This window comes from Papio anubis, chromosome 1 (assembly GCF_008728515.1).
Source record: "Papio anubis isolate 15944 chromosome 1, Panubis1.0, whole genome shotgun sequence".
Lineage (NCBI taxonomy): Eukaryota > Metazoa > Chordata > Mammalia > Primates > Cercopithecidae > Papio > Papio anubis.
The window spans coordinates 109,422,571-109,436,781 of NC_044976.1; the positions used below are offsets into that span (position 1 = coordinate 109,422,571).

The window sequence follows — 14,211 nt, forward strand, 5'->3', positions numbered from 1 at the left end:
CAAAACACTAAAAAGCAATCGCAACAAAAGCCAAATTCATTAAAATGGGATCTTAATGAAATTGCCAGCTTCCGTACAGCAAAAGAAACTACCATCAGAGGAATATGGCAACCTTGCTAGAAAAATTTCTTGGTAATCTACTCATCAGACAAGGCTAAATATCTGAACCTACAAGAACTCAATCAAATCTTGGTAAGAAAAACAAACAACCCCATCAAAGTAGTGACAGGGTCAGATATTTCAAAAGAAGACATTCATACACAGACATGAAAACGCCACTACTCACCATTTAATTGAGAAATGCAAACAAAACCATTAAATAGATACTCATCTCACCAGTTAGAATGACATCATTAAAAAGCTTGGTAAACACAGAGATGTGAGGTAAATGAGCAAAACAATTTACACTCGCTATGGGACTGTAAAACTAGTTCAACAATTATGGGAAACAGTGTATTAGCTAATCGCGACCAGAAACTGATGTACCCATATGCATCCAAACATCGCGGTGATTACCATATAATCTGGCGATTATAAATGGCAGCACACGCACACGGATAAGTTTATTATGCACTATTCAATAAAGATCGGAACAAACCCAAATGCGTCCACTGTGGCGGATAGATTGATTGCGAAAATGTGGCACATACACCAGCCGGAATAATTGGCGTTTCAAAAGCATAGCCAGGTCCCCAGGGATGGCTGGATGCAGCTGGAAACCATCATTCCCGAAACAGCCAAGAACAGAAACTAAACACCGTGATGTTCTACCCAGTAGTGGAACTGAACAATGAGATCACTTGACTCAGGAAGGGGAACATCACACCAAATGCACGCGGAGGGGAGTGATCACTGGGAGTTATACCTGATGTAAATGACGAGCTTGATGGGCAGCACACCAATGGCGCCGCTACGGGTTATTATGTAACAAACCTGCACGTTGGCGTACATGTACCTACAACTTAAAGATGAAATAAATAACGGAAAAAGGGCAGCAGAAAGAAAGAAGTAAAATGGAATGCTAATGAAGATCATTTCTATACGGTTTGGTGTACATCTGTGATACTATCTATTAAAATGGAATTCTGGACCAAAGATAAAGAAGTGGTGTCTCTGATAAATATCATCTATTTTTGGTTTATTAAATGACTGATTCGCCTTTGAGTTTCTAATCGTTTTCAACTTAACAGGTGCTTTCTCTAATATTTTTAGAAACTCATATTTTAGCTCATCTAATAATTCTAGAGTAACTGTAGAATCCACATATTACCGCCAACGCTTTCCATCAATGAACACAGGAATCTCTCAATTGAATCATTTGCAAGTCAAATGAATGTATACATGTGCTATCACTGTTGGTTTGTACTGAAGAGAGAAGGTTATGTGATGCAGACTGTTTATAGCCATGAAATAATATGTCTCTGTCAAATCCTTGCTTGCTTTTACTAACATGGTACATTTTACCACATCTAATTGTGGATGTTCAATGATGATCTCAAAATCTGGTGTTTGTAGGGTTATGGTTTCAATTAAAACCAATTCTTGAGTCTGTTGAAAGTAAATACATTTGGTATTCAGCACTCTAGGGAGTGAAGACAAGCATGTGCTACTTTAATAACATGTTCAAGTTTTTGAGCCTGTTCCTCCCCTTTCACTGCCAAAAAATTACAGGTTGACAATATTATCCACATTCCTCACAGAAGTATTTCTGTTTCCTCTAAAGAGAGCTCAATTTTCATCTTCCTTTAGTGCAACACTGATACCCAGCACTCTTCCAAAGTTTCTGGTGAAATCCACTAATTCATTCACATTACCTCCTCATCAGTCTGCAGACATTTTACTCCAAGGATTCCTATTGAATTTGGTGAAAGAATAGTACATATAAACAATTGCAGTGTTTACTGTAAGCTGAGAGACATTGAGATGCTGTCCCACATCTTGGATGAGGTTAGCCATCTGCTGGCACTAGGAGAGCTCTTTATCGACCTGCACTCCACATTGGCTACTTGGCCTGTCATCTAGCTGTTCCCTAGTAAGAGCCAATGAGAAGAAGCTCCACGTCTGGCACCATGACACTTCCTCCTCCACCCACTCCCCACAAATTATATCTTTTTCTTTTCATTGGCATACAATAATTGTACACATTCATGGGGTACATAGTGATATTTCAACACATATAATGTATAGTGAGCAAATAAAGGTAATTAGCATATTCATCATCTTGAACATTTATTATTTCTTGAACATTCAGTTCTTGAACATCTTGAACATTCACTTTTTTCATTCTAGTTATTTGAAACTATATAGTATATTATTGTTAACTCTATAGTAATTCTACAGGGCTATAGAACTCTAGAATTTATTCCTCCTATCTAACTACAATTGCATATCTTTTAAGAAATTTTCCCTATTCTCCTCTTTCCCTTACCTTTGCCAACTTCTAGTATCTTCTGCTGTACTTTTCACTTCTATGAGATCAGCATTTTTAGCTTCGATTATATGAGTAAGAATATGCAGTATTTTACTTTCTATTCCTGGATTACTTCACTTAATATAATGTCTTCTAGTTCCATCCATGTCATGGCAAATGACAGAATTTTATTCTTTTATGACTGAATAATATTTCATTGTGTGTATATATACCACATTTGCTTTATCCATTAATCTTTTGTTGGAAATCTAGGTTGATTTCATATATTGGTTATTGTGAATAGTGCCACAATAAACATGAGGGTGCAAATGTCTCTTCAATGTTCTGATTTCCCTTCCTTTGGATAAATGCCCAGTAGTGAGATTGCTAGATCATGTGGTAGTTCTATTTGTAGTTGTTTGAGAAACCTCCATACTGTTCTTTATGGAAGCTGTAGTAGTTCACATCCCCACCAATAGTGTATAAGAGTTCTATTTTTTTCTGCATCTTCACCAGCATTTGCTATTTTTTGTCTTTTTGGTAACAGCCATCCTAACTAGGGTGAGCCGATACCTCAGTGTATTTTTGTTTTTCTTTCCCTGAGATGGAGTCTCGCTCTGTCACCCAGGCTGGAATGCAGTTTGGCACGATCTGAGCTCACTGTAGCCTCCGCCTCTTGGGTTCAAGTGATTCTCCTGTCTCAGTTTCCAAGTAGCTGGGACTATAGGCATGCACTACCAGGCCCAGTTAATTTTTTGTATTTTTAGTAGAGATGAGGTTTCACCATGTTGGCCAGGCTGATCATGAACTCCTGACCTCAGTGGATCCACCTTCCTTGACCTCCCAAAGTGCTGGGGTTGCGGGCGGGAGCCACCGCACCCAGCCCTCACTGTGGTTTTGAATTGCATTTCTCTGATGCTTAGTGATGTTGAGTATTTTTGTATACAGATTTATTAGCCATCTGTATGTCTTCCTTTGAGAAATGTCTGTTCATATTATTTGCCCCCTTTTTATTGAATTGTTTGTTCTTTTGCTGTTGAGATATTTGAGTTTCTTGTGTATTCTGGATGTTAATCCCCTATTGGGTGAATAGTTTGAAAACATTTTCTCCCATTTTGTAGGCTGTTTTTTCTTCATGTTGATTATTTTCTTTGTGATACAGAGCTTTTCAGTTTTATATAGCCCCATTTGTTTTTGCTTTTGTTGCCTGTGTGTTTGAAGTCTTATCCATAAAATCTTTTCCCAGACCAGTGTCCTGAAGTGTTTCTACTATTGTTTTTTTTAGTGCTCTTATAGTTTGAGGTCTTAGATTTAGTTATTTGTCCCATTTGGAGCTCATTGTTGAATAGGGTGAGAAGTGGGAGTTTAGTTTCATTCTTCTGCACACAGATATCCAGTTTTCCCAGCACCATATATTAAAGAGACTATCCTTTCTCCAATGAGTGTTCTTGGTGCCTTTAATTCAAAATTCAAAAATCAATTGGCTGGAGATAAAGGGATTACTTTCTGAATTCTCCATTCTGTTCCATTAGCCTACGTATCTGTTTATATGTTGATACTATGCTCTTTTTTGTTGTTCTTGTTACTACAGCTTTGTAGTACATTTTGAAGTCTGGTAGTGTGGCATCTACAGCTTTGTTCTTTTTGCTCAGTATTCCTTTAGCTATTTGAGGTCTTTTGTGATTCCATACAATTTTTTTAAAAATTTTCTAATTATGTGAAGAATGTCATTAGTATTTTGCTATGGATTGCATTGAATCTATAGATTGCTTTGGGTAGCATGGTCATTTTAATAGGATTAATTACTTTGATCCATGAGCATGGAATAAGTGTTTTGTAGTTTTCCTTGTAGAGGTCTTGTAACTGCTTGGTTACATTTATTTCTAGGTATTTTTCTTTTGTAACTATTATATGTGAGATTTCCTTCTTGATTTCTTTTTCAAGTAGTTTGTTGTTCATGTATTGAAACATTACTGAGTTTTGTATATTTATTGTGTATTCTGCAAGGTTACTGAATTCATTTATTACTTATAAGAGTTTTTTGATAAAGTCTGTAGGTTTTTCTATATATAAAATCATGCTCTCTGAAAACAAGGACATATTGATATCTTCCTTTCCAATTTGGATGCCTTTTATTTCTCTCTTGCCTAATTGCTCTGGCTAGGACTCCCAGGACTATGTTGAATAAAAGTAGTGACAGTTGGCACCTTTGTCTTATTCCAGTGCTTACAGCAAAAGCTCTCAACTTTTCCCCATTTACTATGATGTTAGCTGTGGGTTTGTCACATGGCCTTTATTGTGTTGAGTTACTTTCCCTCTATACACAATTTTTTGAGAGTTTTTATCATGAAGGGGTATTGAATTTTATCAAATGCTTTTTTTCATTCTTCTATTTCTGTGACAAATGCCTTTGGTATTTTGAAAGGGATCATATGGGTTGGTCATTCATTTTGTTGATATGATGTATCCTGTTTATTGATTTTCATATGTTGAACCATCTTTGCATCCATGGGATAAATCCCACTTGATCATAGTGCATTATCTTTTTTGATGTATTGTTGGATTCAGTTTGTTAGTACTTTCTCAAGGATTTTTGCATCTATGTTCATTGGGGCATTGGCCTGCAGTTTCCTTTTTTTAATTGGGCCCTTGTACCTCACTGAGTTTCCTGAAGATTGCTATTTCAAATTCTTTTTCTGGCATTTTATATATTTCCTTATGATTGGGGTCTGTTATTGGAGAATTGTTACGTTACTTTGGAAGTGTCATGTTTCCTTTTTTCACATTTTACCTATTCCTATGTTGATAACTATGCATCTGATGAAACAGTCACCACTTCCAATTTTATGAAATAGGTTTTATAGAGAAACATTTATTTGTTTAGGTGGGTCTTGGGGTGTTGATTCTGTAAGGTGCATTGGCTTTGGTTCTAGGTGGATGTAGTAGTGTGGTCTCTGTGTGGTTTCTTTAGCTGTAACCCATGTTAGTGACATTTACAAGTGTCTCAGCAGCCCATGCTGAAATGAGTGTGGCAATGGTGGTGTGGCTTTGCTAGGGGTGGACTCATTGGTCTGTTTCTCAGGTTAGGGGTGCATGCATGTACACAGCAGATTGGCCAACTTGATGTCTGGCTCACTGGGGTTGGAACCATGTGGCTATTACTCTAGTCAGGGGCACCATGTGTGATTCTTCATCTGGCCTGGGGACATGTCTGCCAGGGATGGCCCTCAGGGCTGTTTCTCAGGCCCAGAACATGGGCACATAACTGCTTGGTGGCCTAGGGAAATATCTGCTGAAGGTGGCCCATGGGGCAATTTTGCAGCCCTGGGACATGGCCACATGCCTTTTTGGCAGGCCTGGGTGTGTCTGCTGGAGTTGGCCCTCAGGGCTGTTTCTCAGGTCTGGGATGGAGGAGCCCATACTCAAAAAATATTGAGAGGGCTTAACTGCACAGGTAAATAGGCTAGTGTGAGACCTAGCTGTGTCTCCTTCCACAGGGTTGGTCCAATAAGGGTGTAGCATCAGAGAGGGCTCCCCCAAAGCCCATCAGCAGACGTGGTGAGGGAGTTACCCCTCTTATCCTTAATCCACAGCACACAACTGCAAATGCACAGATACACAAAGGAACCATGTGACTGAGTAAGAGCTTATCTACTGCTCATTGCTGTCAACTGCCATCTACTAAAATGCAGCCCAAATTACAAAGTCAAAAATCACTTTACTAAATTTACCCTCTATGAAACCAAGAGCAAGAATTCTACAACAAAGAAAGACCCTGTACAGAGCCTTAGTCCCCTGAAAACTTCCAGAAATGAAGTCAACAGATGAAACTCAATTTATACCTCAATTAAAAGAGTATCAGCCCTCCCAGATGAGCAAGAATCAGCACAAGAACTCTGGCAATTTAAAAAGCCAGAGTGTTCCCTTACCTCCAAATAAGCCCACTGGCACCCCAGCAATGGTTCTTAACCAGTTTGAATTGTCTGAAATGACAGACAAGGAATTCTGAATCTGGATGGCAAGGAAGTTCATTGAGATTGAGGAGAAAATTCAAACTCAATCTAAGGAAGCCAAGCAATCCAGTAAACCAATTCAAGGCTGAAAGATAAAATTCCCATTTTAAGACTAACCCAAACTGAGCATAAGCTGAAATATTGGCTACAAGATTTTCATAATACAATTGGAAGTATTGACAGCATAATAGACCAAGCTGAGAAAAGAATCTCAGTGCTAAAGTATGAGTTATTCGAACCAGCACAGTCAGACAAAAATAAAGAAAAATAAATAAGAAAAATGAAAAAATTATCTGATAAATATGGGATTATGTAAAGAGACCAAATGACTTGGCATCATTTCTGAGATGGAAGGAGAGAGAATAAGCTACATGGAAAATATATTTGAGGACACAGTTCATAAAAATTTCCCCGATCTCACTAGAGAAGTCAATATGCAAATCTAAGAAATACAGAGAACCTGAGCCAGATACAAGATGACCATTCCCAAGGCTTATAGTCATTAGATTCACCAAGGTCAATACAAAACAAAAAACTTTAAAAACAACTAGAGAGAATGGGGCAGGTCACCTACAGAAAAAAATCCCATCAGGCTAGCAGCAGATTTCTCAGCAGAAATCTTACAAGCCAGATAAGATTAGAGGTCTACTTTTAGTGTCCTTAAAGTAAAGAAATTCCAACCAAGAATTTCATGTCCTGCCAAACTAAACTTCATAAGTTAAAGAGAAGTAAAATCTTTCTGTAACAAACACATGCTGAGGGAATACATTTCAACCAGACCAGCTGTATAAGAGGCCCTTAAGGGAATACTAAATATGGATTCAAAAGAATGACACCTGCTATCACAGAAGCACACCTAAGCCCATAGCCCACAAGCACTATAAGGTAACTATGCAATCAAGTCTATATAACCATCAGCTAACAACACCATGATAGGATCAAAATCACACATATCAATACTAATCTTGAATGTGAATGGGTTAAATGTCTCACTTAAAAGATACAGACTGGCAATCTGGATTAAAAGACAAGACCCAACCATCTGTTGTTTTCAAAAGATCCATGTCACATGTGGCAATACCCACCAGCACAAAGTAAAAGGATGTAAGGAGTAAGATCTACCATGCAAATAGAAAACAAACAAACAAAAATAGGAGTCACTATTTTTATATCAGATGAAACAGACTTTAATAAAAATTACAGACAATAAAGGGCTTACATAATGACAAAGGATACACTCCAACAAAAAGTTTAACTATCCTAAATATACACACATCCAATATTGGAGCACCCAGATTCATAAAGCAAGTTCTTTTAGACCTACAAAAATACTTACACAACTACACAACAATAGTGGGAGACTTCAACACCCCACTGTCAGCATTAGATGGATCACATCAAAACAAAAATCTAAAAAAGAAACTCTGAGGTTGGGCACAGTGGTTCACACCTGTAATCTCAGCCCTTCAGAAGGCTGAGGTGGGTGGATCATTGGAGCCCAGGAGTTTGAGACCAACCTGGACAACATAACAAACCCTGTCTCTACAAAAAATACAAAAATTAGCAGGGCATGGTGGCATGCACCTGTAATCCCAGCTGTTCAGGAGGCTGAGGCAGGAGGATCAATTGAGCCTGGGAGGTCAAGGCTTCAGTAAACTGTGATCAGGCCACTGTACTCCCGCCTGGGCAGAAGAGTGATACCCCAGCTCAAAAATAAATATATAAATAAATTAAATAAATAAATAAGAAACTTTGGACTTAAACTCAACACTTGCCCAATTGGATCTAATAGACATATACAGAACACTCCACCCAAAAAACACAGAATATACAGTCTTCTCATCTGCACATTGAAGATGTCTTAAGATTGACCACATGCTTGGTCATAAAGCAAGCCTCAATAAATTCAAAAAAATTGAAATCATACAAAGCACACTCTGAGACCACAGTGCAATAAAAATAGAAATCAATACCAAGAATATTTCTCAAAACTACACAAATACATGGAAATTAAACAACTTACTAATGAATAACTCCTGGGGAAACATTAAAATTAAGAAAGAAATAAAAAATTATTTTAAATCAATGAAAATAAGGACACAACAATACAAAAATCTGCGGAATGCAGCCAAAGCTGTGGTAACAGGAAAGTTTATAGACCTAAATGCCTTCATCAAGAAGTTAGAAAGGTCTCAAATTAGCAATCTAACTTTGCACCTAAAGGAAATATTAAAAAAAAAAAAAAGAACAAACCAATCCCAAAGCTAGCAGAAAAAAAGAAATAACTAAAATTAGAGAATAATGTAATGAAATTAAGATGCAAAAATCCATACAAAAGATCAATGAAACCAACTGTTGGGTCTTGAAAAACTAAATAATATCGATAAACCCCTAACTAGACCAACAAAGAAAAAGAAAATCCAAATAAGCACAATCAGAAGTGACAAATGTGATATTATAATTTATCCCACAAAAATACAAAAGATCCTCAGAGAAACAATGAACCACTCTATGCAGACTAATTAGAAAATCTAGAGAAAATAAATAAATTCCTTGAGGCATACAATCTCCGAAGATTGAATCTGGAAGAGATTGAAACCCTCATTAGACCAAAGTCAACTTTTGAAATTGAATCAGTAACAAAGAACATGACAACAACAACAAAAAGCCCCATACTGGATGGATCCACAACCAAATTCCACCAGATGTACAAAGAAGAACTGATACCTGTTATACTAAAACTATTTCAAAAGATTGAGGAGGAGGTCCTCCTCCCTAATTTGTTCTATGAAGCCAGCATCATTCTGATACCAAAATCTGGCAAAGATGCAATGAAAAAATAAAACTCTAGGCCAACATCCTTCAGGAACATAGACACAAAAATCCTCATTAAAATACTAGCCAGTCAAATTCAGTAGCACATTAAAAAGTTAACCCAGCACAATAAAATGGCTTTATTCCTGGGATGCAAGCTAGTTTAATATATACAAATCAATAAATGTCATTTACCACATAAACAGAATCAAAAACAAAAGCTACATGATCGTCTTGATAGAAGCAGAGAAAGCTCTTGATAATATCCAACATCTCTTTATGATAAAAACCCTCAATAAACTAGACATTGACAGAACATACATCAAAACACTAAGAGCAGTCTATAACAAACCCACAGCCAACATTATCCTGAATGAGCAAAAGCTCAAATCATTCTCCTAGAGAACTGGAACAAGACAATGATGTCCAATCTCACCACTCCTATTTAACATATTACTGAAAGTCCTAGTCAGAGCAATCAGACAAAAGAAAGAAAGAAAAAGCATCCAATTAGGAAAAGAAAAAGTCGAACTATCTCTCTTCACTGATATTATTATATACCTAGAAAATTCTAAAGACTCTACCAAAAAGCTTCTAGAATTGATAAACAACTTTACTAAGGTTTCAGGGTACAAAATCAATGTACAAAAATTAGTAGCATTCCTATATACCAACAACACCCAGACTGACAGCCAAATCAAGAACAAAATTTCACTTGCAATAGCCACACAAAAAAGAAATACCTAGAAATACAGCTAACAAAGCGGGTGAAAGATCTCTAAAAGGAGAACTATAAAACACTCATGAAAGAAATCAGAGATAATGCAAATAAATGGAATAACATTTCATGCTCATAGATTGGAAGAATCAATATCATTAAAATGGCCATACTGCCCAAAGCAATTTACAGGTTCAATGATATTCTTATTAAACTACCAATATGATTCTTAACAAAATTAGAAAGAACTATTCTAAAATTTATATGGATCCACAAGAGCCTAAATAGATAAAGCAATCCTAAGCAAAAAGAGCAAAGCCAGAGATATAACATTACCTGATTTTAACTATACTATAAAGCCACAGTTACCAAAACTGCTTGGTACTAGTACAAAAACAGACATAATGGAACAAAATAGAAAATGACAAATAATGCTGCACACCTACAGCTATCTGACCTTCAATAAGGCCAACAAAAACAAGCAAAGAGGAAGGGACTCCAAGTCAATAAATAGTTCTTGGATAACTGGCTAGCAGAAGATTGAAAATGGATCCATATCTTTTCCCTTTCACCAGATACAAAAACTAATTAAAAGTAGATTAAGAATTTAAATGTAAGACCTCAAACCATAAAAATCCTAGAAGCAAATCTAGGAAATACTCTTTTCAACATCAGCATTGGGAAAGAATTTCTGGCTAAGTCCCCAAAAGCTATTACAACAAAATAAAACAAAAAAGACAAGTGGGACCTAATTAAACTAAAGAGTCTTTTCACATAGAAAGAAACTATAAGCAGAGTAAAAAGACAATCTGCAGAATGAAAGAAAATACTTGCAAGCTACGCATCCAACTAAGATTTAATATGTAGAATCTGTAAGGAACTTAACAACTGAGAAAAACAAATTAACCCCATTAGAAAGTGGGCAAAGGACAATAACAGACACCTCAAAAGTGCCCAAGAAACATGAAACAATGCTCAGCATCATTAGCCACCAGAAAAAAAATGCAAATCAAAACCACAAGAGATACCATCTCACACCAGTAGAATAACTATTATTAAAAAGACAAAAAATAACAGATCTTGTTAAGGTTGCAGGGAAAAGGGAATACTTATACACTGCTGTTAGGAATGTATATTGGTTCAACCATTGTGGAAAGCAGTGTGGTGATTTTTCACAGAACATAAAACAGAATTGCCATTCAATGCAGCAATCACATTATTGGGCATATACCCAAAGGTATACATAAATTGTTCTACCATAAAGATACATGCCCCTATATGTTAATTGCTGCAACATTCATAATAGCAAAGACATGGAATTGACCCAGATGCTCATCAGTGGTAGATTGGATAAAGAAAATGTGGTAAAAGACATAGGGTGGGACGAGATGGTGAAATAGAAGCTTCCACTGACCATCACCCTGTAGGAACACCAAGTTAAACAACCATCTACACAAAAAAAGTACCCTTCATAAGAACAAAAAATCAGTTGAGTACTCACAGTACTTGATTTTAACTTCACGTCATTAAAGGCACTGAAGATGGTAAACAAGGTAGTCTTGAATTGTCCATTCCACCCCTCCCCCACTGCTCCTGCAGAGGTCACATGTCATGGGGAAAGCTGTGCATGGGGGAGATAGAGAGTGCAGTAATCGAGACTTTGCATTCAACTTAGTGCTGCCCTGTCACAGGGGAAAGCAAAACCATGCTGACCTAAGCTGATACCTACCCATGGAGAAAGAACTTAAACCAGCTCTAGCCAGGGGGAAATCACCCATCCCAGGAGTCAGAACTTAAATTCTGGCAGGCCTCACCACCATGGGCTGAAGTGCTCTGGGGCTGTAAATAAACTTAAAGGGCAGTCTATGGCACAAAAATTGCAATTCCTGGGCAAGTCCTACTGCAGAGAAAAACTCAAAGCCAGTGGACTTCTGGGGCATACGATTTACTGAGACACCAGAGAGAACAGCTAAAGGAGTGCTTTCACTACTCATCCCCACAACCCAGGCAGCACAGCTCATGGCTCCAAAGAGAAGGGTCCAATTCAACAAGAAAAGCTAACTATCCTAAATATATATGTACTCAATACAGGAGCACTCAGATTCATAGAGCAAATTCTTAGATACCTACAAAGAGACTTAGACTCCTACACAATAATAGTGGGGGATTTTAACACCCCACTGTCAATATTAGACAGGTAATTGAGACAGAAACTTAACAAAGATATCAAGGCCCGAACTCAGCTCTGGATCAAGTGAACCTGATAGATATCTACAGAACTCTTCACCCAAAAATGACAAAATATACATTCTTCTCATCACCACATGGCACTTACTCTAAAACTGATCACATAATCAGAAGTAAAACACTCCTCAGCAAATGCAAAAGCACTGAAATCATAACAAATAGTCCCTCAGACCACAGCACAATCAAATTAGAACTCAAAATTAAGAAATTCACTCAAAACCACACAACTACATGGAAATTGAGCAATCTGCTCCTGAATGACTATTGGGTAAACAATGAAATTAAGGTAGAAATCAAGTTCTTTGATACTAATGAGAACAAATAAACAACATATCAGAATCACTGGGACACAGCTAAAGCAGTGTTAAGGAGAAAATTTATAGCACTAAATGCCCATCACAAAGCTAAAAAGATCTCAAGTTAACAACCCAACATCACAACCAAAAGAACTAGAGAACAAAGAGCAAACAAACCCAAAGCCAGCAGAAGTCAAGAAATAACCAAGATTAGAGTTAAACTGAACGAGATGGAGACACAAAAAGCCCTTCAAAAAAATCAACAAATCGAGGAGCTGTTTAATAATTTTAAAAATTAATAAAATAGACTGCTAGCTAGACTAATAAAGAAGACAAGAGAGAATGATCAAATAAACACAATCAGAAATGATAAAGGGGATAGAACCACTGACCCCACAGAAATACAAACAACCATCAGAGAATGAAATAAACACCTCTATGCACATAAACTAGAAAATCTAGGAGAAATGGATGAATTCCTGAACACATAAACTCTCCCAAGACTGAACCAGGAAGAAATTTAATCCCTGTATAGACCGATAATGAGTTCTGAAGTTGAGGCAGTAATAAATAACCTGCCAACCAAAAAAGCCCAAGACCAGACAGATTCACAGCAGAATTCTACCAGGGGTACAAAGAAGAGCTGGTAGTATTTCTTCTGAAACTATTCCAAAAAATTGAAAAGGAGTGATTCCTCCCTAACTCATTCTGTGCGGTGAGCATCATCCTGATGCCAAAACCTGGTAAAGATACAACAACAGAAGAAAACTTCAGGCCAATATCCCTGATGAACATTTATGCAAAAATCCTTAGTAAAATACTGGCAAACCTAATCCAGCAGTACATCAAAAGGGTTATCTACCATGATCAAATTGGCTTCATCCCTGGGAGGTAAGGTTGGTTCAGTATACGCAAATTAATTAATGTGATTCATCACATTAACAGAGCTAAAGAAAAAAAAAAAACACATGACTGTTTCAACAGATGCAGAAAAGGCCTTCGGTAACATTCAACATCCCTTCATGTTAAAACTCTCAATAAACTAGGTATTGAAGAAACATACCCCAAAATGACAAAAGTCATGTATGCCAAACCCACAGCCAATATCATACTGAATGGGCAAAAGCTGGAAGCATTCCCCTTGAAAACTGTCACAAGATAGGGATGCCCTTTCTTACCACTGCTATTCAACATAGTATTGGAAGTTCTGCCCAGGACAATCAGGCAAGAGGAATAAATAAAAGTGTTCAAATAGAAAGAGAAGAAGTCAAATTATCTTTTCCCAAGCTTTTCACTTGGGAAAGGACAAAACTTATCAATGTGTTCAAAGGTTGTTTTCAGGCAGGAAATCTCCAAATTGGTTAAGCATGTAACCTCTCTACCTCACTTCCAACAGGAATTAGCACAACTGGCAGAAGTCCAACCCCAGGAAGTAGAACAATCTTTATTTAACCCAGGAAATTTGGTATTAAGAAAAATTCTCATCTCCATCTCCTTCCCTAAGCCAAGCTGGGAAGGGCCCTACACTGTTCTTCTTTCAACTCCCTAGGCAGTAAAAGTTACAGGAATCAACTGGATACATCACACTCAAGTCAAAGCCCGAAGAGCTAAGGCAACAACCCCTGACAGCCCAGAGGAATGTCCTGAATATCAATGTTAAGAAATAGAAGATCTTAAGTTGAAAATTATAAAAGGTAAGTAACTGAGTGAGGT

At 37.2% G+C, this 14,211-nt stretch overlaps 1 pseudogene; it reads right to left on the minus strand.

Moving 5' to 3' along the window:
• Window positions 1-1,037: 1,037 nt before the first annotated feature.
• LOC101007142 lies at window positions 1,038-2,635 on the minus strand (annotated as a pseudogene).
• Window positions 2,636-14,211: the final 11,576 nt, after the last annotated feature.